This window comes from Equus caballus, chromosome 8, assembly GCF_041296265.1.
Source record: "Equus caballus isolate H_3958 breed thoroughbred chromosome 8, TB-T2T, whole genome shotgun sequence".
Lineage (NCBI taxonomy): Eukaryota > Metazoa > Chordata > Mammalia > Perissodactyla > Equidae > Equus > Equus caballus.
Genome location: NC_091691.1, coordinates 56,466,091 through 56,490,151, shown reverse-complemented (window position 1 = coordinate 56,490,151; position 24,061 = coordinate 56,466,091). Strand labels below are relative to the sequence as shown.

Here is a 24,061-nt window from a genome sequence, read left to right as displayed (position 1 = left end):
GGGGGTTGAGGGGTGGGCATAAGGGGTAAAGGGGCACATATATATGGTGACAGACAAATAGTAATGTACAACTGAAATTTCACAGTGTTATAAACTATTATGACCTCAATAAAATAAAATAAATTGAGTCCGTAAATAAGCCTTTATATTTGTGGTCAATTGAATTTCAATAAGGTTGCCAAGACAATTCAATGGACAAGGAATGATCTTTTCAACAAATGGTGCTAGGATAACTGGATATCCACATACAAAAAAATGTTTCAAGAAAATGAAACAAAAGAAAGGTACCCTATCTTAGTAGAAACATTTAGAGAACTTGTATGTGTACACATATGCATACATTTGCATCTATATTTATTTCTATATTTACCTGTATTGAAAGACTTGAGGTCATACCAATACCTCCAATTCTAATCCCTCATCACACGGTAGTTCTCTCCCCTCCCATATTTGTTAACTCCCTTCTCTGATGGTGAGAATCAGCTCCCGTTATCTATCAGATATTTACTTATTGATCAGTCCCCTGTATGTAATCAATACCCCATCACCACTACTGCTCAGCCCTGCATGAGGCCCTCCTCTCAGTTTCCAGCAGCTCATGGCAGTTCACCCTTCCCGCATGGCCTGCTCACTTTGCCTGGTCTGTGACAACATACACCCAGTCACACCTTTGCAGGGCTGTCCTCCTGCCCTCACTCCAGGCTCTAACTTCCACCTCAGGCTTCCCCTCTCTGGGGGTGCCCTCCTCAACCTCGCTTGGGCTCCAAAAACCTGCACTAGTCTGCCCCTGCCGTGGAACGCCCACTTCCACTAGCTGGGACTCTGCTTCATCCAACAGGCAGCCCTCCTACATATACATCCTCCATATCCTACTTTGCTCTGCCCTAATGGCTTTACAACCCGATTTTTCAAGAAGAAAAGTAGACAAGAAAGAGGAAAACGAAGAGCCACTTGTGATTATAAGAGCTCTTTCATCAGCAGTCCCACCAAACATCTCTCAGTTTCTCTGTGAACTAGGAGGTGAGTCACCTCCTGAGAGTGAGGGTGACAGGGGTGGAGCTCAAGGCTCAAAGAAAGAATGTTTAAAACAACCATTATGGATAATAATAACAATAGTAAAAACAATAGCAATGGCTACCTGCCAGTTATTAAACCATTAGTATGTGCTGGGCACTTTGATTTAATTTGACCTTCACAACAACCTTGTGAGTTGGATGTTAATTATTATCTCCATTTTGCAGAAGAACCACCTGATGCTTAAGAAGGTGAAGTGACTTGGTCAAGGTCACTCAACTCTTATGGGCAAGGTGGAATCCAAATGTAGATCTATGTGAATTCAAAGCATGAGCCGTTTAATCACTAAACTCCCTTGCTAAAAATCTCTTACTGGGTACACTAGTTAGGATGGGGTTACATTACATTTTTAATATTAAGCCTTCCCTTGTTAAATATGAACCTTGGAACTTTAATAAGAGAGTATAATTAAAAGTAGATGGAAGCCCAGGAAATCCACTGGTGGTAAGCTCAAGTAGATGAGAGCGTAACAGTGCTGGGCACCCAGGCTTGTTTGTGATTGACCCTCTGTGCATGATTGCCAACCCAAAGTCACCTCCTGGAGATCTAGCCATCACATCTACATTCTGCCAACAAGTGGAGAGGAAGACCAGCACCCACCAGTGGCACAGACCACTTCCTCTTACATCCCATTGGCCAGAATGTAGTAACATGGCAACATACACCTGGCAAGGGACACCCGGAAATGTACCCTTTATTCTAGATGGCCAAGGGTTTGCCTAAAAAGCGAGGATTCTGTTTTTACCAAAGAATGGAGAAAGGTTATCAGCAGTACCCCAGCGGCTCTGCCACACCAGAGAAGAATGAAGGAATCGTAACGAAACTGAGGGCTGAGCTAAAGATGGAAAGAAGAAATTTGTAGTGATGCTCAGGGCCTATCATGGGAATGGGGAAGGGGGTGAGGAAAAGACCCTGTCCCAGACCTGACCTCATTCATGAAGGGCCTCAAATTTAGACTTTCAACTTTATATCTAAATACAGCTACACTTACAATTAGTCAGGGTTCTCCAGAGAAATAGACCCAATTTGATGAAGAGAGGGGGAGAGAGAGAGTCTAAGGAATTGGCTCAGGTGATTGTGAGGGCTGGCCTGTCTGAAATCTGCAGGGGCAGGTGGAAATCCCAACAGGAGGTGATGTTGCAGTCTTGAGTCCGAGGGCAGTCTGGAGGCAGAATTCCTTCTTCCAGTTTTTTCTCTTGAGGCTTTCAGTTGATTGGGTAAGGCCCACCCACATTATGGACGATACACTGATTTATTCAATGTCTACTGATTTGAAAGTTAATCATATCTAATAAAATACCTTCACAACAACATCTAGACTGATATTTAACCAAACAGCTGGACACCACAGCCCAGCCAAGAGAACACAGACAATGAACCATCCCAAGATCATGAGGACACGCTGACAGGACTGAAATACTCACCCCATAGCGTCCTTCGTGCTGAAGTCATCCAACTGACACTACTTTGATAGAGTACACTGTGATTTTTGTTTCAGTTTCTCTATCATACGACCAGCACGATCATAATGCACTATATTTTTAACTTTAAAAGCCTAATTTGTGAAATACAAACTTTGGGATTTTTAAGAGAACCCAATAAAAATCACTTCTCTTCACCTGACATCAATTAAGAAATGAGTCAGCATATGGATGCTAAAATTTTACCTTTACTACTAAATAAGCTTTCTATCGGGGAATGCAGCACATAGCTGCAGGTAAATGAGCCTCCTGACAGTGATTTAGGCCAACTTACCCTCCCTGTCAGGGACAGCACTTGGCCTAGGTCTTCCCCAGTTGGAGGGAGAGGAAGCAACCCCTTTTTGAGGATCACACCTGGGAGATAAAAAGGACAGAAGAGGAGCTACTGCAGGCCCAGCTTCTGCTTCCAAACTCACCAAGCTAAAAAATGGCCACTTACGCTAACGGAGTTTCAGGGCCAGGGATGGAGAGTTACCCCCAAACATAAGCATTTAAATAGTCCTCAATATTTTGACATTTCCTCCCCACTCCCTTCTCTTCCCATCTCCTTTCCCCCTCCCCTCCCTCTTCCCTGCTCCCGCTCTTTTAATAAAAGAGAGGCTTCAAAGACAGAAATGCCCAGGGCCTCCTGGCCAAGCTGAGTGCCCTCAGCAGCCTGGGAGCAAGGATGAATCATGAAAGTGTGGCGTTTTTCCAAAGTTGTGCGTTAACCAGGACCATGTGGTGGGACATCCAAGGACGCCTGGGAGAGTGAATAAAATGACTGCCTTGGGAGCCCAGAGGGAGATGAGAGACCGGGAGAGCAACAAGACCAGCCCTCTCTTTGAGATCTAAGAATAAAGTTAGCAGGTGTGAGAACTAGAAAGAATGAAGGGGAGGGGAGAAACTAGCTTTACTGAGCATCAGCTAAGTGTGTTGCTAGGTGCTCTCAGTCCCAGGATTGTAACCCACATTACCATCCTGAAAAGTCGGTGTTGTTATTCCTCTTCCACAGGTAAAGAGTATGAGGCTTTGAAATATAAAGTAATTTGCCTGAAGTCACACAGCTAGCAAGTGGCAGGGCCAATATTTAAACCCATATCTCTCTGGTTCCAAAGCCTGTATTTTATTTGATCATAATAGCAGGGACATGAGAAAACTAGAAAAGAGAAAGTTGCAGAGAAAGGGGGATTATAATGTTTAAGCTTTCAGAGCTGGAGCAGTTTCAACTTAAGGGTGTGGCCATGGGAGTAGGGTGCTGAAGTGGCATGGAGGTCAAGATCCCTGGGGGAGAGAATACGGGGCTCATGTTGAATGGAGCATCAGTGTGGACAGTGAACTTGTCTAGGAGGCTTGTCTGAATAGAGGTAGAGTAAGCATGTTAGGTAGAAACCCCAAACAGATGTTGGGGGGAGAATTAGAGATCGGTAGGCATGGAATGATGGGCACAAAACCATTACAGCTTGGTCACGTGCTAGCCATGCAAATAATGTAAATGACCAATCCTAAGGTAACTGTGGAATTCTGAGTTCTTATTCTTTTCATGTTTTCCTTTTTTAGGGTGGGGAGGTCTTCACAGGGGGAAAGTTCTTGTCCAAATATCTAAAGAGAGGAATGTTTCTGAAACCTTGGGATATGTCTAAGCATGTCCATCTGTGAGTGCTTCTATCAGGGACTAAGTTGTCTGGGGCAGCATGGTTAGCAATTATAGACAGGCGAGAGTGTGTCCAGAAGTGGTTCTTCAAAATGCTCATGAGAAGGCAAAAAAGAGAGACAATAATAAACACAGTTGTTTAAGAGTGCATGGTGGCGTGGGAGAAGGTACACTTCAGTCCTGGCCAAGCGGACCAGAGCCTGGGGCCTGGGGCAGATCTGGGGAACCCTGGGTAGCATCGGGACTCCAGTTTGATGGCTGTGTGTGTTTGCTCAGGTTACTAAAAACAAAGTACTGCGTTTTTCTGTGCCAAGGATATATTGCACTTTCTCGAGACCACAGGCATCTGCAGATACTTCACTGTAGCAGAACTAAACAGCTTCGAAGGATTATTTAAATTACTTTTCCAGCAAAGGAAAAAAATCGTTTCTAAATTTTTGTAATCTAAGGGGTTTTTTTAAAGGATGACTTTTAAGAATGGAGACAATTCTGCTCTTAATAGGTGGAACCTAGGAGCTTAATCCTTTGGTACTAGTGTAACAAAGTAACCAGTAGTTATGGTTACTGTGTAAATGCATGATTTTAGGCTCTAATGTTAAAAACAAGTCATTATCCCAGGATTTTTATTTAATTGCTTCCAATAGCATTTAAGAGTTACTAGAGAGTTTGTATAGCGGATTGCCGGGTATGGAAATTAGGGACGTCTTTTGCTCCTCTCTCTTCTCCTGGGCATCTTTTGAGCAGTTTGCAGGCAGTGTCTGCAGGCAGGTGGCCCTGGTGAAGGCGGGGGGGTAATTCCAGCATTCGGACGGAGTTTGGGGTGCAGCTGGGCTCTGCAGTCAGGCGGACTGGGCTTCAATCTCAGTTCAGGGCCTCTTTTTGACCCAGTGGGAGATGTTGGGCAATTTGCTTTAACTTTCATCTTCAGTTACCTTTTCTGAAAGAGGATAAAAAATATGGGTAAAGGAATTTGAAAATAATTTAGTTTTTCAAAGTATTTTCCTATAGGGGCCGGCCCGGTGGCACAGCGGTTAAGTTTGCACATTCTGCTTCGGTCGCCCAGGGTTCGCCAGTTTGGATCCCGGGTGTGGACCTACGCACCAGTTGTCAAGCCATGCTGTGGCAGGCGTCCCAAATATAAAGTAGAGGAAGATGGGCACAGATCTTAGCTCAGGGCTAATCTTCCTCAAAAAAAAAAAAAAAACAGGCAAAGTATTTTCCTACACATTGTCTAATCTGAACCCTTGATCTTTATGTTAGCTTTAGCGTGGATAATCAATAATTAGCACTCCTGGTCTGTCAAATAAACCAGCAGTGATTTGCAGTTCACCATCAGGACTTTTGGCCATGGAAATACTTTTTAAAATCATTATTTACATAGTTTTCTTTTAAAATTAATCCCTGTAAGAGGGATAATATGGGACCTAGCCCAAATCTATTGAACACTTGATAAAATGCTATATTTGATGTGTATAATAGATCCACATTCCTGGAGTGAGAAATATCAAAAATGCATATAGGCTATTTCCACCCACTATGGCATGTAAACAGTAACCGAAATAAGTGAATATTTGCAGCTGCATCGTGTTACCTTTTAACATTGCTCTGCAAATAGCTATTCATTTTTCAACAGGTACAGTGGTGCCAGATTAGCAGAAAAAAGGCCTGATTGAGTTCACGTTTTCTAAGAGAAGCTCTGATAAAACAAAACAACTGTACATTTTAAAGTATTGCTTGATTGGCTACTTTTCTAAATAGGGCAATACGAGTAACAATGTCATTTAGGATGCTTTGGGCTGCAAATAATAGACTAAAAAATGGTCTAATACATTTCCAATAAATAAGAAAAATGTGCTGTCACTTAAAAAGTACAGAGGTTGCATCGTTCCAGGGTTTGCTAATTTAGCAGCTCAAGAACAAAAGTTTTGCCTCCTTTCAGTTCTGCCTTCTCAGATTGGTCCCCTCGTGGTCACAAGATGGCTGCCACTGATCTGGTTATCATATACAGTATGACTACATTATGTAGGAAAAGGGGCTGTTTCTTCCCATGCAACTCTGTATCAGCAGGAGCACATAACAATCTTCCAGTAAACTTCCCATCTCTCACTGGCCAGAATTGCCTTATGTACCCATTTCTGAACTTGCAAGGGAATGGAATCACCCCGCTGGGTGATTCAAATTAATTAACATATCCATCACCTCACATAGTTATTTATGTTTTGGTGTGTATGTGAGAACATTTAAGTTCTACTCTCAGCAAATTTCAATTATACAATACAGTGTTATCCACTATAGTCACCACGTTATACCTTCAATCCTCACACCTTATCCATCTTATAGCTGAAAGTTTATACCCTTTCACCAACCTCTCTCTCTTTCTCCCATCCCCTAGCTCCTGGCAACCACTTTTCTACTCTCTGTTTCTTTGACTTTTTTTTAGATTTCACATATAGGTGATATCATGCAGCATTTGTCTTAAAATCAACTCAGTTGTCTTGATAGTGGCCTAATTTCATTTCCAAAGCTGTAACTACAGCTCAGACTCTATTCTGCTCTCAGTTCTCTCTTCCTGACTCAGGACACCTCCAACCGGATGTTCTCTGAGCATTAAAGATCAAATGTTGGAAACTCCCTGAGGGCAGGGACCATGCTCAGCGCTGTAGCTTCTGTGAGGTACTTAGTGGGCACTTCACAGATGCTTGTTGAATGGATGGCTGAAGGAATGGAGGAAACAACCAGCTCATTACTGCACCTTCCTTCCTAAACCAGGACAGCTTAGTGCTCAAGAAGAAGGGCTCTGGGGTCATATTGCCGAGTTCAAAACCTGGCTCCACCACTTACACCTGTACCCCTTTGCGCCAGTTACTAAATTTTATCAAGCTTCTGTAAAATGTGGAAGGTAATAATGCCTCATAGAGGTTTTGTAAGGGTTAAACAAGATCATTCTTAGAAAGTGCTTAACAGAATGCCTGGCATAGAGTAAGTTCTCAGTATTCTTATTAATCCTCCACTCTTTACGATGTCCTCTTGTGGCCAATTGGCTGGCCCTGGGGCCAAGACACAAACTCTGAGCCCCACCTCTGAGTCCTGTCTCTCTCTTGGCATCCTGTCCTCTCCCAGCTCTAATCCCACAGCCACAGGTCTAGTCAGAGCCTTTCATTGTGACAGAGCCTCCTGCAGACATGCCTCCCTTCCAAGCCTTCCTGGCCCATCTCCCCAGCAGCTGGGCCCAGGGAGGGAACCCTGGAGCAGACGCCCAAGAGTATTTACCCGGCTCTGCCGATTGTTTGCAGTTAGATCAGTGGTTTTCTGCCTGCTTTTTCTGGATGTCCAGGGTCCAGAGGCCATGCTTATGTTGAGACAGGAGGAGGAAGAAGGAAGCCAGGCCACACAGACCCCTTCCTTACTTCAGCCAGACTGTTCCATACTTTATATATCAGAGCTTCATGTTAGACTCTTTTGAAAAAGGAGCTCCGCTTCTTGTAGAAAGTCTGAAAAGAGACGGACTGGATGATGTCCCCAGAGGGCTGTCAGAAACCTCTCAGAACCTCTCCTGGCTCTGCGCATTGTTTCCCACCTCATGCAAACTCCCAGGAGCTTGAAGTCCCTCCCCAGTCGGTTCCTCCTCTGCTGCGTGCGCTTCCTTCACCACCCAGCTCGTCAGGAGAACGGTTCCCAGGCCCCTGAAAACATCTTCTACCTTGTTTCTAATGTCATCTGCCCCCTGGGCAATTGTCACGCTCAATGCTGCACCAACTCGTCTGCACTTGGCCCGCAGAACCAACGTCTCAGCCACTCTTTATTGCTAATCCCATATTTATTGATAAGCTTCAATATGTTCAAACTCTGTTTTCTACAGAATACAGTTACTTTTGAGCTAATCTGTAAGCCAGAAGTTCTCAGAGTGTGTTCCAGGGTCCCCTGGGGCTCCTCAAAAAACCATCCAGTGGGCGTCTGCAAGTCAAAACTATTTTCACAATAATACCAGGTATTATTTGCCTCTTTCATTCTCATTCTCTCACAATTGTGAGAGTGGAGTTTTCTAGAAGCCACTTGACATGGGATATCGCAATAGAATGAAAGCAGAAGCTGATAGGAGAATCCAGCTGTCTTCTATTAAATCAGACATTAAAGAGATTTGCAAAAACATAAAAATAATATATTTCTCACTAAATTTTTTGTTTCTAAAAACATAGCTATTTTCATAAAAATATATCATGTATGCTAACATAATCAGTTTGTTACTGTTATTTTTAAGTGAGTTTAAAAATAAATATTAGAATGTTTACTCAGTTTAAATTTCTCAGGGGCCAGCCCCCGTGACACAGTGGTAGAGTTTGGCACACTCCACTTGGGCGGCCCAGGGTTTGGGGGTTCGGATCCTGGGTGCGGACCTGCACCACTCGAAGGCCATGCTGTAGGGGCATCCCACATATCAAGTCAAGGATGATTGGCACACACGTTAGCTCAGGGCTGATCTTCCTCAGCAAAAAACAAAACAAAACAAACAAACAAAAAAATTTCTTAGATGATAAATATTGATAGATAGAACCCATATAGACAAAAGCTTTTGGGAATCTTCAATAACTTTTAAGAATGTAAAGCCATCCCCATACTAAAAAGTTTGAGAACTGATACTCTACACTATGTTGTTTTAGTATCTCCCTGACGGTATACTACATTCCACAGTGGAATCTAGAATGTTCCACGCAAGAGGAGCTCCGTGATGCCTGCTGACCACTGACTTGAGCCAGAAATGCCCCCAAAGATCTTGGAAAATCTATTGGGTCAAAACTGTGCTAGTTTTATTTGCCTATTTAATATTTTTATAACATACATTTATTGAAATATAACACCTCTTAAGTTTTAACCACAGTTAATCAAATTTGGTAGATTTAAAAATTATTATCAGGAACAATCTATCTAAGGGATGCTTATTGCTCTCATTTTGCCAATTTTGCTAAAAAAAAATCAGTTGCATCACACAGTAAAATTCAATAAAATATGACACTTTGAATAATAGTGGCAAAATATGTAATTAATTCTCTGACCTGGACTATTAAACTGAATGAAATCCTATTTTTGCCTTCTTGCCATTGTACCCAGACTTTTCTTGATTCGATAATTCCTTATTAGTGTGCATGCCATTTACCAGGCTCTGTGAAAGCTAAAACTGAAGAGAAAATAGAGATTACTGAGTTGAAATCCCTTATTAACACATGAACAGAGGCCGGAGCGTGTCAGCTGTCTTGTTGAAGGTCACTCATTAAATAGCAGAGCAAACATTTCTGGCTGCAGCATTTATTGCACTGCCCTGGTCAAACATTTAATTCTTTGTACAGGTAAAGAATTCCATTGGATAGTAAACTCGGCCTTAAATAAGTTATCGATATGGATACTGGTCTTACCATAGTTGAAAACGTATTTGCTAAAATGTATTGGTTACCAAAAGCATGCCAGTAATCAACGTGAACACAGAACAGATCTTGCAGCTGATGGTAGGGCTGGCTGCACAGGGAAGCCAGGAGTCCCACTAAATGCACCTTTCTCTTTGGCTCCCTAAGGCAGTCCTCCAGCCTAGCATGGAGGGGCAGAATCAGACCACAGTAAGTATAGTCCAGAATATTCAAGAGGTGTCACCCAGAGTCAGTAGCAGGAAACATCTGGAAGGAAGAGGGTTCCTGGTGATTTGAACCAGCCTGCCCCTTCCACAGTCACTTCTTTTCACTCCCAAACTCCAGCTGGGCCACTGCTGCTCCTAAAGGAAGCCATCTTCTCTCCGTTTCCCATGCTTGCGCCTGTGGTTACCCACGCCCGCAACACCTTCACCCACAATCCTCCTTTGCCCAATCTGGTTAACTCCTGCCAATTTCTCAGCATTCGCCTCATATCTCATCTACTCCAGGGAACCTTCCCTCCCCAGCCTCCATCACCACACCCCACCCAGGGCACTGAGTCAGGAGTCCCTCCCAAGCTCTTCCAAACATCATGTGACTAACTGCCTCATTGCACTCCTCATCTTCCTTTTGCACTAACGTGAAAGCTCCTTGAAGGCAGGGACTATGCCCTATTCCTCATGGTATCTCCTGGCCCAGCACAATGCCTCGTGCATAAGCATCTGCTTATAAATAATTGTTGAGTGACTGACTGACTGACTGAGTCCATAAGGACTAACCCTCTAACATAGTGCCATCCAATAGGAACATAACATAAGCCACACATGCAATTTTTAATTTTCCAGTGGCCACATGAAAAAAGGAAAAAGAAACAGATGCAATTAATTTTATTAATACATTTTATTTAACCCACTATATCCAAAATATTCTTTTTCAACATGTACTCAATCTAAAACATTATTAATGAAATGTTTTACTCTTTTTTTTTTTTTTTTTTGGTCTTAAGTCTTCAAAATCCAGTACTATACATTTTATACTCACAGCACAGTTCCATCTGTGCTAGCCACATTTCAAAGCTGGTGCTATTGTCCTGGAGAACATAGGTAGACGCACTCTAAGAAATTTCTGTCCAGGATCTTGCCAGAACACTGGGCCCATCATCACTCCCACTCCAGTCCCAATACTGCCTCAAAATCCTGGTCTTCCAGACCAGAATGACCTCAAGTTAAGCGAAACCTTGTGGGCCAGCACCAAACCCAAGTGGCATCTGGAAAATACAGAGAGGCCACTGTGTAGAACTTGTCCCTGGAGCTTTGGACGGATGTTAACTTGAGGATGTGAAAGAACAACATGTGGAGGAAACTGGGCGGCTGTCCTGTGCAGAAAGAAAGTAGACACCGAGACTAAGATGACCACACTCTTCCCAGGGACCTTAGGAGCAGATTTGTATTTTGAAAGTCTGAGAAGTCATTTCTTAAAAACTTTTCTTAAACAGAAAGGATGTCTTCAAATTTCCTAAAACAACTGTTCAGAAAATGTCATGTAATCACAATGATAGCTGACATGGCTGACCACTGACCTAACTGTATCTTCGCTGTGCTAAAGATGTAGACGGTGACAGGATCCGATGAAAGAACCTTCTATCAATTTTAATTCAAATTCTCTATGGCCAGAGCCTTTGAATCCCTTTAAGGTAAAGTAGAGTATATCAGATAGCGTCTGTTAGCATAAAATAAAGTTGCATATGGAGCCAAATTACCTATTTTAGATGATTTGGTGGTTGTAGTAGGTATTAGAGTAAATCCTATGCTCTGAATAAAGAAATAGAAGCCCATGTTCACTTTTACTCTCTTATATCTTCATTATGGCTTATTTTTTATTACTATCTATCCACTATTAAACATAGAAATACATAATTTAAAAGTGAAAGTTCTGGGGCCAGCCTGGTGGCGCAGCGGTTAAGTTCGCACGTTCCACTTCAGCGGCTTGGGGTTCGCTGGTTCGGATCCCAGGTGTGGACATGGCACCACTTGTCAAGCCATGCTGTGGCAGGCGTCCCACATAGAAAGTAGAGGAAGATGGGCACAGATGTTAGCTCAGGGCCAGTCTTCCTCAGCAAAAAGAGGAGGATTGGCGACAGACGTTAGCTCAGGGCTAATCTTCCTCAAAAAAAACCAAAAAGTGAAAGTTCCCTATAATGTTAATTGTATATATTCTTTCAGATTTTTCTATGTATGTTTGGCATTTTTTCAAAACTAAGTTCATATAGGAGCCAGCCTGGTAGCATAGTGGTTAAGTTTGCACGCTCTGTTTTGGTGGCCCGGGGTTTGTGGTTTCAGATCCTGGGTGGGGACCTACACACTGCTCATCAAGCCATGCTGTGGTGGGCGTCTCACATACAAAAAACTAGAGGAGGATTGGCACAGATGTTAGCTCAGGGCCGATCTTCCTTAAAATATATATATCTATATTAAGCTCATATAATTCACATTTCAATGTTAAGTATATTTATTAAGTATGATACTAAAAGGACCAAAAGGCATGAAGTAAAAGTGAGGCTCTCTTCCTTCCTGTTCCCCAGCCGAAGAGTTCCCCTTTTCAAAGGCAACCACTGTTACCACTTTCTTCTGTACTTTTCTTTAGATAGTCTATGCAAGAAACTTCATATAAATCTTTTTTTCTTTCTTTTTTTTTTGAGGAAGATTAGCCCTGAGCTAACATCTGCTGCCAATCCTCCTCTTTGTTCTGAGGAAGACTGGCCCTGAGCCAACATCCATGTCCATTTTCCTCTACTTTACATGTGGGATGCCTACCACAGCATGGCTTCCCAAGTGGTGCCATGTCTGCACCTGGGACCCCAACCGGGGAACCCCTGGCCGCTGAAGCAGAACATGCGAACTTAACCACTGTGCCACCGGGCCAGCCCACATTTCCAGTATTTTAGGATTGAAAACAATGCCAAAGTAAATGTGTGATCATATCATTTCAGATGTGACTATTTCTACAGGATGACTTTCTAGCATTAGAATCACTAGGTCAAAGAGCGCATGCACTCTTGGGCTGGCCCTGTGGCCAAGTGAATAAGTTCATGTGGTCCACTTCGGTGGCCGAGGGTTTCACCAGTTTGGATCCTAGGCTTGGACATCAAGCTGTGCTGAGGTGGCATCCCACATGCCACAACTAGAAGGACCCACAACTAACAATATACAACTATGTACCAGGGGGCTTTGGGGAGAAAAAGGAAAAATAAAATCTTAAAAAAAAAAAAAAAAAAAAAAGAGTGCATGCACTCTAGATTCTGGCTAGATATTGTCAAATTGTACTCCCTAGAAAGTTTTGCCAATTTACAATTTCACTAGAACAATGCGTCCTCATTAACTGAGAGGTGGAAAAATAGTATCTCATTTAGTTTAATTCGCTTTTCTCTTGTAAGTAGCTTAATGATCTTTTCAGAGGTTTAAGAGCCACTTGCAGTTTCCTTTTCTGGGAATTGCCTGTTGATATCCTTTATCCACTTTTCTGTTGGGTTGTTGTTTGTCTTCTTGTTGATTTGAGGAGCTCATTAAAGAATAGACTTGGTGCTTTTTTTGAGGTTTATCTTTAGTCTGTTGACTTTATTCCTGGTGTTCCTGTCATGCAAAAATTAAATGTTTTATTTTTTAAGTTTTTATGTAGCCAAATTTATAAATCTTTCATTTTATAGCTCCCTAGATGTTTTGTTACATTCATTGATTTATTCATTCAACAACTATTTACTGAGAGTGTACTATGGGTCACAAGTTTCTAGGTACTGAGGAGGCAACAGGTGAACAAAACAAACCAAAAGGGCACTCATGGAGCTTCTATCACAGGGAGCAGCCAAATGTATTGCATTCAAATTGTTTTTGTTTATTTAACACATCACAGACATCCTCCTGTGGCAATATATAATTACCTAATTCTTCTTCATGGTTATAATATTTTCAGCATATACAGTCGTCCCTCAGTATCCGCGGGGGATTAGTTCAGGACCCCCCACGGATGCCAAAATCTGAGGATGCTCAAGTCCCTCATATAAAAAGGCATATAAACCTACGCACATCCTCCCATATACTTTAAATCATCTCTAGATTACTTATAATACCTAATACAATGTATATGCTGTGTAAATAGTTGTTATACTGTATTGTTGAGGAAATAATGACAAGAAAAATGTCTGTACACGTGCAGTACAAACACCACCATTGTAGGCCTTTCTCACTACAGTTAGTTGAACCCTTGGATGCAGAACCCACCTACAGGGAGGGCCAACTGTACTATCAATGTCACAGCCAGTTCCTTGTTGAGTCCGTATTCTTGTGTGTGTGTGTGTGTGAAGGAGATTGGCCCTGAGCTAACATCTATTGCAAATCTTCCTCTGTTTGCTTGAGGAAGATTGTCCCTGAGCTAACATCTGTGCCAATCTTCCTCTATTTTTTGCACGTGAGATGCTGCCACAGCATGGCTTGATGAGCAGTGTGTAGGTCCACGCCTGGCATCTGAACCTGCAAACCCCAGGCTGCCAAAGTGAAGCACACAAACTTAACCACCAGGCCACTGGGCTGGCCCCTGAGCCCATATTCTTAACCAGAGGTCAGCATATTTTCTCTTGTAGGGACAAATATTTTAAGCTTCATAGGCCATACAGTGTTGTCACAACATTCAACTCTGCTGTTGTAGCATGAAAGCAGTCATACACAATACTTAAAAAATAGCATGACCATATTCCAATAAAACTTTATTTATGAACACTGAAATTTGAATTTCACATAATTCGCACGTCAATAACTATTATATATATATTTTTTTCACAGCCTTTTAAAAGTGTAAAGAAAAATGCTTAGCCCATGGCCATATAAAACAAACATAAAAACATATAGTGGGCTGGCTTTGGCATGCAGGCCATAGTTCAATGACCTCTGCTCTGAACTGTTCGGCTGCATTGCCTCCCAGATGTCCTCTGAGCTATCAGTTTCAGTGGCCTCTTTTAGAATCAGATTAGAAAATCACAGGAACTTTATTGCCAAGGCCAACAACAGTGATAACAATCGTTATAGTATAGTCATGCACCACATAACAACGTTTTGATCAACAACGGACCACATTTACAATGGTGGTCCCATAAGATTAGTACCATATAGCCTAGGTGTGTAGTAGGTGTGGCTATACCATCTAAGTTTGTGTAAGTACTGTAGGGGAGGAAGAAATTTTTCTCTACCCTTCTAGGTTCTTCTGGCTAGTCTAAGAATTCAATCGACATGAGACAGAATCACAGAAGAAAAACAAGCAAAAGTTTAATAATATGTATCCATGGGAGAAACCCAGGAAAACCAAGTAACTCACCAAAATGGCTGAAACCCTCACCTTAAATACCATCTTCAGTATTATGTTAAGCAAAATAAGCCAGATAGAGGGGCTGGCCCCGTGGCCGAGCGGTTAAGTTCGTGCGCTCCGCTGCAGGCGGCCCAGTGTTTCATCAGTTCGAATCCTGGGCGCGGACATGGCACTGCTCGTCAGACCACGCTGAGGCAGCGTCCCACATGCCACAACTAGAAGAACCCACAACGAAGAATACACAACTATGTACTGGGGGGCTTTGGGGAGAAAAAGGAAAAAATAAAATCTTTAAAAAAAAAAAAAAAAAATAAGCCAGATAGAGAAAGACAAACACCATATGATTTCACTCATATGTGGAAGATAAACAAACACGTGGACAGAGAGAACAGATTAGTGGTTACCAGAGAGGAAGGGGGTGGGAGGAGGGTAAAAGGGGCACATAAGTATGGTGACAGATAAAGGCTAGACTGTTGGCGGTGAGCATGATGAAGTCTATACAGAAACTGATATATAACAATGTACACCTGAAATTACACAATGTTATAAACCAAACGACCTCAAAATTATTTTTTAAAAAATACCATCCTCAGCTAAAGACAAAAGAAGATGTTGGGGGTGGGGAGAGTCAGGGACTTCAAAGGGAAGGAAGGTGATTCACAGGTAGGTGAGAGAAGCAAATGTGCGGAAAACAGGTGTTTGGCCACACAGAAACAGAAGAACACGGAGGGGAGCCCAGCAAACAGGCTTCTCTAGGTTCCCCCCTGTCTCCCGCCTAGTTCATGTTATGCTAAGGTGATAGCTCTCTGAGACAGATTTTTTTATCTGAATTCTTTTAAGCAGTTAAGGGTGAGATAACAAGAAAAACTTTGTGAGTCTTTTGTTTCTTAAAAATAACCAGCGTAAAATAATCATCGTGTTAAACAGACACATTTTGGGGTGGCAAATTTTGTCCCCCTTCAGTACACACTATAATGTTCACACAGCAACAACATTGCTTACAACACATTTCTCAGAATGTATCCCCATCGTTCAGGGATACAGGACTGTAATAATAATCATAATAAATCATAATAAATCCTCAACTGCAGAAAACAAAGGCCAGCCCCCAGCTGCCGCTTGTCCCGCAGTGGTGGTTATCGCAGTGTGTCCTGAAGGATTAAGGGACCTGGTTCACTCCGGAATCACAGTTCATTGAGCCCTCCAGGCTCTGGGCATCTCAGGGCTGCTCCCTTACCAGCAGCAAGCCCTGCCCTCCCCACCCGCCTTTGGCTCATCACTCCGTCCACTAACCTTGATGTGTTTTTCCTCACTGCATTCAGGACCCCTGACATTACATTATATATTCAAGTGTTTCTTGTTTGCCTCACCCACAAGAATGGGAGCAGGAACTTTGCCTGCCCTACCCACTGTTCCCAGAGCCTAGAAATGGGCTTGGCATGTGGTGGGTGCTCAATAGATATTTGTTGACTGAATGAATCAATTCTTTTCACAAGTCACCCACTTGGCATTAGCAGGTGGAGCCTGAACTCTCATAAACGTAGAAAGTCTTACTACAAATAGAACTTACCTGCTTCAGAAAGAATCAATGAGGACTGGGTTACTGTTGGCCAACATCTCTACACAGCTGGATAGATACAGAAGCAGCAAATATGGGGGCAGCTCACATTTTGTTCATTGTCCTAAACTTCCTCCATGATTCAAAGGATATACAAGGCTCCTTCTCACGTCCAGAGTTCTAAGGACCAATGATGAAACAGTCCAGAAATGGCCAAACCAGAGCCTGAGAACAATAGGTGGGACCTAAGTACTTTGTTTTTGACTGTTAAGCTGGAATGAGAAATCTAAACCAATTTCTCTGGCTGGTTCAAAGAGAAATTGGTTTGCTTTTCTCCTTCCAGCTTAACAATCAAAAACAAAGTACTCAGGCACTTACCTATCTATTGTTCTCAGGCTCTGGTTTGGCCATTTCTGGACTATTTCATCATTCCTGAATATTTCTGCATGCTAATAAGGAATGGGAATATGAAATCGTGATGATGGGAAATAACTTCTGGTTTTTGCATGTAATTTCTGAAAAATCTGACTTTTTTCCCAAAATATTTCTCTGCAAAATTTATATTTACAACTAAATTTTAAGAAGAAAATTAAACTTCATAAAGGAAGCAGTACAGAAAACCCTAAGTGAACTTTATCTAAATCAGATTGAACACTCCAGACAACAGTTATTGAAAACATGTAGTGTTTTGTTTTCTCTATAGTCATCTACAAAATAGTTGTCTAATTTAACTAGTTCCAAGGTCACGCACAAAATAAAACAATTACCAAACACCAAATATGCTGCCATTGCCAAGTGTGTAAGACAACATTTTTGGACACTAACCGGGGGGTAAATATGGGTGAGATTCCGGGCAGATACAAAAGGAGTATTTGATGAGGTATTTGCTCAGAGAGTGATTACAACCAAGTGGAAATTGTAGGGCATAAACCCTGCGAAGGGTCTCTTTGGCCTTGTGGTTACATTGTCACAGTGAGCCTTATTTACTTCCATTGTGAAATTGGTCATGGGGAGGAGGTAGATTATTAATCACTAAAGTACTTTCCAGCTCTAAAACTTTTTGTAAATTTAAATACCCACCTAGCCCATTCAGACCTTTGGATGCTTTTTTTGTGACAGCAAGAAAAAGCCCACACCGTAAAAAATTAACTTCCTTTCTACTATAAGTATTACAAAGATCCAATAAGTCTATTTTGAGCACCGGTGTGCACGGCTAGGTTCCTGGAGATACAATGCGGTAAGACAAATAAGGAGTTTGCTGTCTAGTATATTTCCTACTTCTTTAGTCTTTGTCTTCCATATGTATTCAGTATTTGGTGGAGTAAAAAAAAAAAACCAGGTAAGAACAGATCCTGTGAGAACTATATGGGACACGTAAAATAAGCCTGGCTTTGTTGAAAAGCATTCTTATTTCCTATGCAATTGGCATGTGGTAATTATATTTGCTTTCTAATTCTTAATGAGCACTTCTTAAGTAATTGGCACCCTGTTCATGCTCCCCAGTACTAAGAATTATACTGGATAACCTCCACGGAAGTGATGTGTGTGTAATTTGATGAACTGGAAGGGTAAGGCATGCAGTGTAATTGAAATCAGTTTCCCTGTTGCATTTAATATTGGCATACCAAGAAGGGGAGGAGAAGACATGTGTAATTATGATTAAAGGGGAGCTTCTCAGGCATTTCAAGAGCTCATATACAGTGACCTAGGGAAGAAATGGGTAAAGTCATGCTATTCCCATGGCATGGAGCCCAGAAGTCTGCAATAGAGAAGCAACTGCCAAGGTCAGTTCAGTTAAGTTCAGCAAACCTATTCGAACACCAACTACATGACATGCATGTTGCTAGGTAGGAAAAAAAAATAATAATAAGATGCAGGCTCAGAAGCTCTCTGTAATTTTTCAAAGAGTTTACTATCTATTTGGGAAGATAGGGCATAAGCACAAATGGTGACAATAGTCTATGATACAAGCAATTTGAATTCCTTGATACAGTTTTAATTTTAGTGTAAATATATTCTCATTAAAGTCAGTTCAGGTCTTTTATAAACAATATCAAGCTACCAAAGTTTGTAAAAGTGACTTTTGGGAAAGCAAAAATACATCATTATTTATTGAAGAACTTTGCTGTTAGTGCTTATCAGGAAGTAAAGTAGAGATGGGTAAATAGGAAAAACTAAAGTGAGCTACAGTGATGGCCTAGAAATAGTAATCTTGATTGACATCTTCCCAAATCCTTAATTTCTTTTAACACAATTCAAACCACAGATACAGCTGTACTTATGGGTGCTCAGAATTAAGAAATGCTAGTGAACTTACCTGAAAGAAATCATCACTTTGAAAAGAAGCAGAAGAACCCAGTTCAAGATGACAGGCTAAGTATTTCTCTCTCCTATTTCCCCAAACCCCATCGGGATAATAAAAAGATATCCTAGAGGCCGGCCCCGTGGCCAAGTGGTTGAGTTCACCCACTCCGCTGCAGCGGCCCAGGGTTTCACCAGTTTGGATCCTGGGTGCAGACGTGGCACCGCTCATTGGGCCATGCTGGGGCTGCGTCCCACATGCCACAACTGGAAGGACCCACAACTAAAAATACACAACTATGTACCGGGGGGCTTTGGGGGAAAAAAGGAAGAATAAAATCTTAAAAAAATGATATCCTAAAAAGAACTAATTCATAACAACCTAACAACAAGATGGTATTAACAGACAAGAAATCTCATCTAAGTTCTGGACGCCCAAAACAGAGGCGTTGCACATGAGAAATGGAAACTGCTAGAGCCCCGATGTAAAGATCATAGACATTGACAGTGATGGTGTACCTGGGAGGAATTTGCAGGAGTGGGGTGGGGAGGGGAATGTTGATGATCTTACATGCCAAAAGCACACAGCAGGGTACCTGAAGGTGCAGGCTAAAGTTTACAGAGCAAGATAGCTTATCAGTGCAATCACTAGAATAACTAAACACAACAACAGAAAGAAAATGGGGGGGGGGGCGGTGGGGAGTGGAGTAAATGCACTAAATTGTTCAACTTTCTTATCGAGGAGTTGATAGATACTATCTAATGTTGAGAAATCAAGAAGTAATTTGGAGTTGCTGGAGTAACCACCAAAAGTAGTAAAAGTAGGCACAATTACAAGTGTTTGTCTACCTCTGAAGTGTGAATGGCCAAGAGTGCAACAGCCAGAGACCGCTTTACTTTTCATTTTATACCTTCCACACTTTGATTTTTCGAAGTGTATTGGACATTTTTATAATGAATAAATAAGAAAATGAATACTTGAACAAATAAATATTCTGAGCTTATAAATAAACAAAAATGAGAGCTTTTATATATTACGTAGAAAAAAAAGCAAGACCCAGAATGCTATAAAATATAACCCTGTTGTATTTTTAGAAATATTTTTGTTGGTATATTAAATATAAGTTTATAAATGCAAAGAAAAGGCTTTAACAGTGGTTTCCTCTGGAGGAACGGAGTTGGGTTGGTGAGGAAGGATGAAAGGAGATTCATCGTTTCCTCTTGGTGTACTTCTGAATTATTGGAAATGGTTACCAGGAGGCTCTCTAACTCTTGAAAGCTGAAAAACAATTCATAAGAACTAATAAATTAAAGAAATCAAGAGAATGGCAAAAATACATAAAAATCTTAATGTAGGTCTACAGTCATATGTATCCATTCATCCTTTTAGCATGTACTGAATCCCCACCGTGGGCTATGCATTCTACTCATCACAGGTCAAAGGGCAACGAATAATACAATCTCTGCCTTCAAGGAATTCATAGTCAAATGGCTAAACAGATAATAAACATACAATTACAATACAGGGTGATAAAGTGATAGTTTTTGGTACAGAATGCTGGAGAAGGGTCTCAAAGGGACGCTTACTCATGAGGTGGGTGGGACGGTGTTGTAAGACCTCCTGAATGTGATGATGTCCAAATGCAGGACAGCTTTATGAGGGTAGGGTGCTATGGAGCGTATACTTCTCTAGATATTTATAAGTGCTTGTATTTGTATGAAATAAAAGCAAGAAGCCATGCTAACAACAAAGTGACACCAAATATTGCCGTGGCTGACACCAGAGCCTCAACCCTTGGCTCTGTTTCAGGAGCTCCAGTAATCAAAAGATAAGTATGCTGAATGAGGCTTTGGGGAGGTCTGAGGAGGAAGGAAGACAACATTCTCAAGTTTGCAAGTGACCCAAACTGCCTGAGAAATTTGGGGAGCACCATGAAGTATGATCAGCACAGCCTAAAAGATGTACAAATATTTGAATAATGGTTCAGCAGTCTTCCCTTTGAGGAGCCGAGAGCACTTGTGCCAGAAAAGACTCTGCTTTTACAGATGGCCAGCCTGAGGCTAGGATAGCCATTTCCCCAAATAGGGAGCAGACCAGGACTTGCAGAAACAAAACAGATCACGCCATTGCTGGCTTGTCTCTTTGTTCTGGTGTCGAGATCAGGCCCCTCCCTCCACCACTGAAGAGACGGAGAGGAAAGCTAAAAATGGCTCTGTTCAGGGGGTCACAGAATTTGGAGTCAGCTTTGTGCCTCGGGCCGTGGTCGCGCGCCCACTGTGTTCCTCGGGAGACGCCACACGCGGTTGCAGGCGGGCGCGGGCGGGGCGCTCAGCATGGCAAGTCTGCACGTGTATCCAAGTTGCCGCGACTCAGCGATGATTTTCTGGCAGGTTAGTTATGCCCTGCAGGATTTTCGGTTGGTTGTTATGGTCTTTAAAGCCACCATGAAAGTCAATGGGCCTGGAATTCAAACTTCTGAAATATCCTGCTCTGTTGCTGAGATTTCACTGTTCCAACCTGTTTCTTTTTGCAACAGGAGTCAGCATTTAAGACAAGATAAACATGATAAGACAATGGCAGAGGAAATTGTGGGTTTATGTCTCCAGGTGGGCTAATTTCCAAATTGCACTAGAGAAAATTGCTCAGGATAATTTCACACGTTTTCTCCATGGGTCGCAGTGGCAGGATTGTTGCACCTGCAAAATTTAATTACACGTTTATTTTTTTTTTCCACAGCAAAGATATCACTATAATTGGGGGTTGCTTGCCTTAGCCAAACTTGTTTCTTGTAGGGCCCAGGAGAAACAGTTTTATCCTGGGAATGAATAAATGATGACGCGAGGCTATCTGACATAATTACTCTGCAGATTTCAGGTTACTTCATTTTATCTACAACGAAATCACTGGGCAAATAACTGCCGTGAAGAGTTTTGATCTTCACTGTGACTGACTCACGTGTGTCTTCCTTGACTGTGAAATGATGACATTCTCCAAAGTGAAATATAGCACATTAAAATCCTATCTATCTGGTGGGACTGAAGCTAGGGTATTTTCATTGATTTAATATTGATAGTTACTATAACTATCTTACATGGACAAATTCAGTTCATTTCAACAGATATTTATTAATTTATTTATTTATTCATTCATTTTTGAGGAAGGTTAGCCCTGAGCTAACATCTGCTGCCAATCCTCCTCTTTTTTGCTGAGGAAGACTGGCCCTGAGCCAACATCCAAGCCTATCTTCCTCTACTTTATATGTGGGACGCCTACCACAGAATGGCTTGACAAGCGCTGCCATGTCTGCACCCGGGATCCAGACCAGTGAACCCCGGGCTGCTGAAGTGGAATGTGCACACTTAACCACTGTGCCACTAGGCCGGCCCCTCGACAGATATTTATGGAGTGCCTTCTGTGCTCACGGCTACATGAGAGGTGCTGTGAGAAATGTGAGAATGCAGAAGGCCTGTCGTCACAGCACTTGCATTCTTGAGAATTATGAATTTTTTAGTGAAAAGACCTCAGTCACAGTGCGTGTTAACTCGGACCCATTTTGCCTGTGAGTCAATCTTCCTTAAATGACTGGAGGCATTTCAGACACTGCGCTTGCCTGAAGGGCAGTGGTGAGGGGTCCCATGACAACATGCACCAAGGGTTAATGTTTAGAACTAATATCTGATATCAACTCATTTGTCAGCTTTTATAAAAGTAGATAGGGGAAAGCATGTTTACTTAAGTTTCCCTGTTATTCGCTTTTCAGTTAATTAGGCAACACGGTTAAAAGCCATTTAATTATTTATTAATTATGATTGATAGAAGATAAGCGAACTTTGAGCTCCAAGAAGGAGGAAATCACAGTGGAATGAGAACTCTGAGACAGAATCAATGAGTGGATGATTGGATCTGGGGCAAAAAGTATGGTCAGCATTTGGGTGTGATGGAGGGGCATGATGAAATTCGGGGGGACTTTTGGCTGTCATAATGACCGTGGGGTACCGCTGGTATTCAGTGGGCAGGGGCCAGCGATGGGAGATATACTGTGGTGCTAGGAACACTCTCAAACCACAAAGATTTGTTCTGTGTCGTTTACAAACCAATATATACGTGAAGAATCTCCTTATAATATTCTAAGACTCCAACTTGTCTTACATAGAAACACAATATATATATTCTGCACAATTCTAAATACGCTGAATTTTCCCCAAAAAATGCAACTACCATATACATCAAGAAAAAACTGTGCTTTGTTTTGTGCAGAACTTGCCAGGAGTCATTCACTCTTTGGCAAATGCCACCCTCAGTATCACTGCTCTGGAAACATACACATCAGATCGCATTTTTATTGCTCACATCCATGGTGAGGCCACAGATAGCCAGCTTCTAACCAGCTCCTTACGTCCTCTAGCATAGTCGTGCCCAGGCATTAACATTTTGTTGTTCATATTATTTGAAAATAAATTACTTTCCCTTCATTTCTCTTTTATATTACAAGTAGGTCAATATAATTACTTTTCTAAATTGTGATAAAATACACATAACATATTTACCATCTTAACCACTTTTAAGTGTACGGTTCAGTGGTATTAAGTATATTCACATTGTGCAGCCATCACCGCCATCCATTCATAGAATGCCTTTCATTTTGCACAGCTGAAACTCTGATCGCATTAAACAATAACTCCCCGTTCCCTCCTTCCACCAACCCCTGGCAACCATCATTCTCCTTTCTGTCTCTATGAATTTGGCGACCTCAGTACTACTCACAATATGATGATTTTTGAGTCTATGTGTAGATAGCTTATATTATCTATGAATTTTATTGCAGGACAGTGAGGAGGAGTTACAAGACGTGTTATAAGAAGGAGGCATTGAGTCTGATAGGGTTAGAATTACTGGCTAACATTACATTTGTATGGTCTGTATCTTCGAAAATCAACCTTTAACTTAGTAATATATTTAAGATAAACTCATTTCCTCCAAACCCAAGCCATTTTGGGGAGGGCCTTTGTTTACTTGAGCTTTTCCAGCATTGTTTCCACTTCTACACTCGTTTGACCTGATCTAAGAAACACGACAATACCCTTGAAATTGAATTTACTGTAGTCAACAAAAGTGGGAGCTCCTCACCTAGACTCTGGTCTACCTTATTAAGTATCTCAGGGTTCACCGCCATGCTGGGCAACTCCTGAAGAAACGATTGTCGGTGGGTTGATTGAAAGACATTTTAAAGAGAAGAAAACGGGAGTGTTTGGCAGCCCCACCCCA

The 24,061-nt window shown here is 41.8% G+C and overlaps 1 protein-coding gene and 1 long non-coding RNA gene across 2 annotated transcripts in view; one reads left to right on the top strand and one right to left on the bottom strand.

Moving 5' to 3' along the window:
* KCTD1 (potassium channel tetramerization domain containing 1) overlaps nucleotides 1–24,061 on the top strand; it is a 190,375-nt gene that overhangs the window by 54,132 nt on the left and 112,182 nt on the right. The window lies entirely within an intron of this gene.
* LOC138925383 (uncharacterized) lies at nucleotides 19,859–20,508 on the bottom strand. Its single transcript, XR_011441460.1, has 2 exons — nucleotides 20,383–20,508; nucleotides 19,859–20,074 (listed from the first exon to the last, which is right to left on the bottom strand). It is a non-coding gene; the product is annotated as an uncharacterized lncRNA (long non-coding RNA).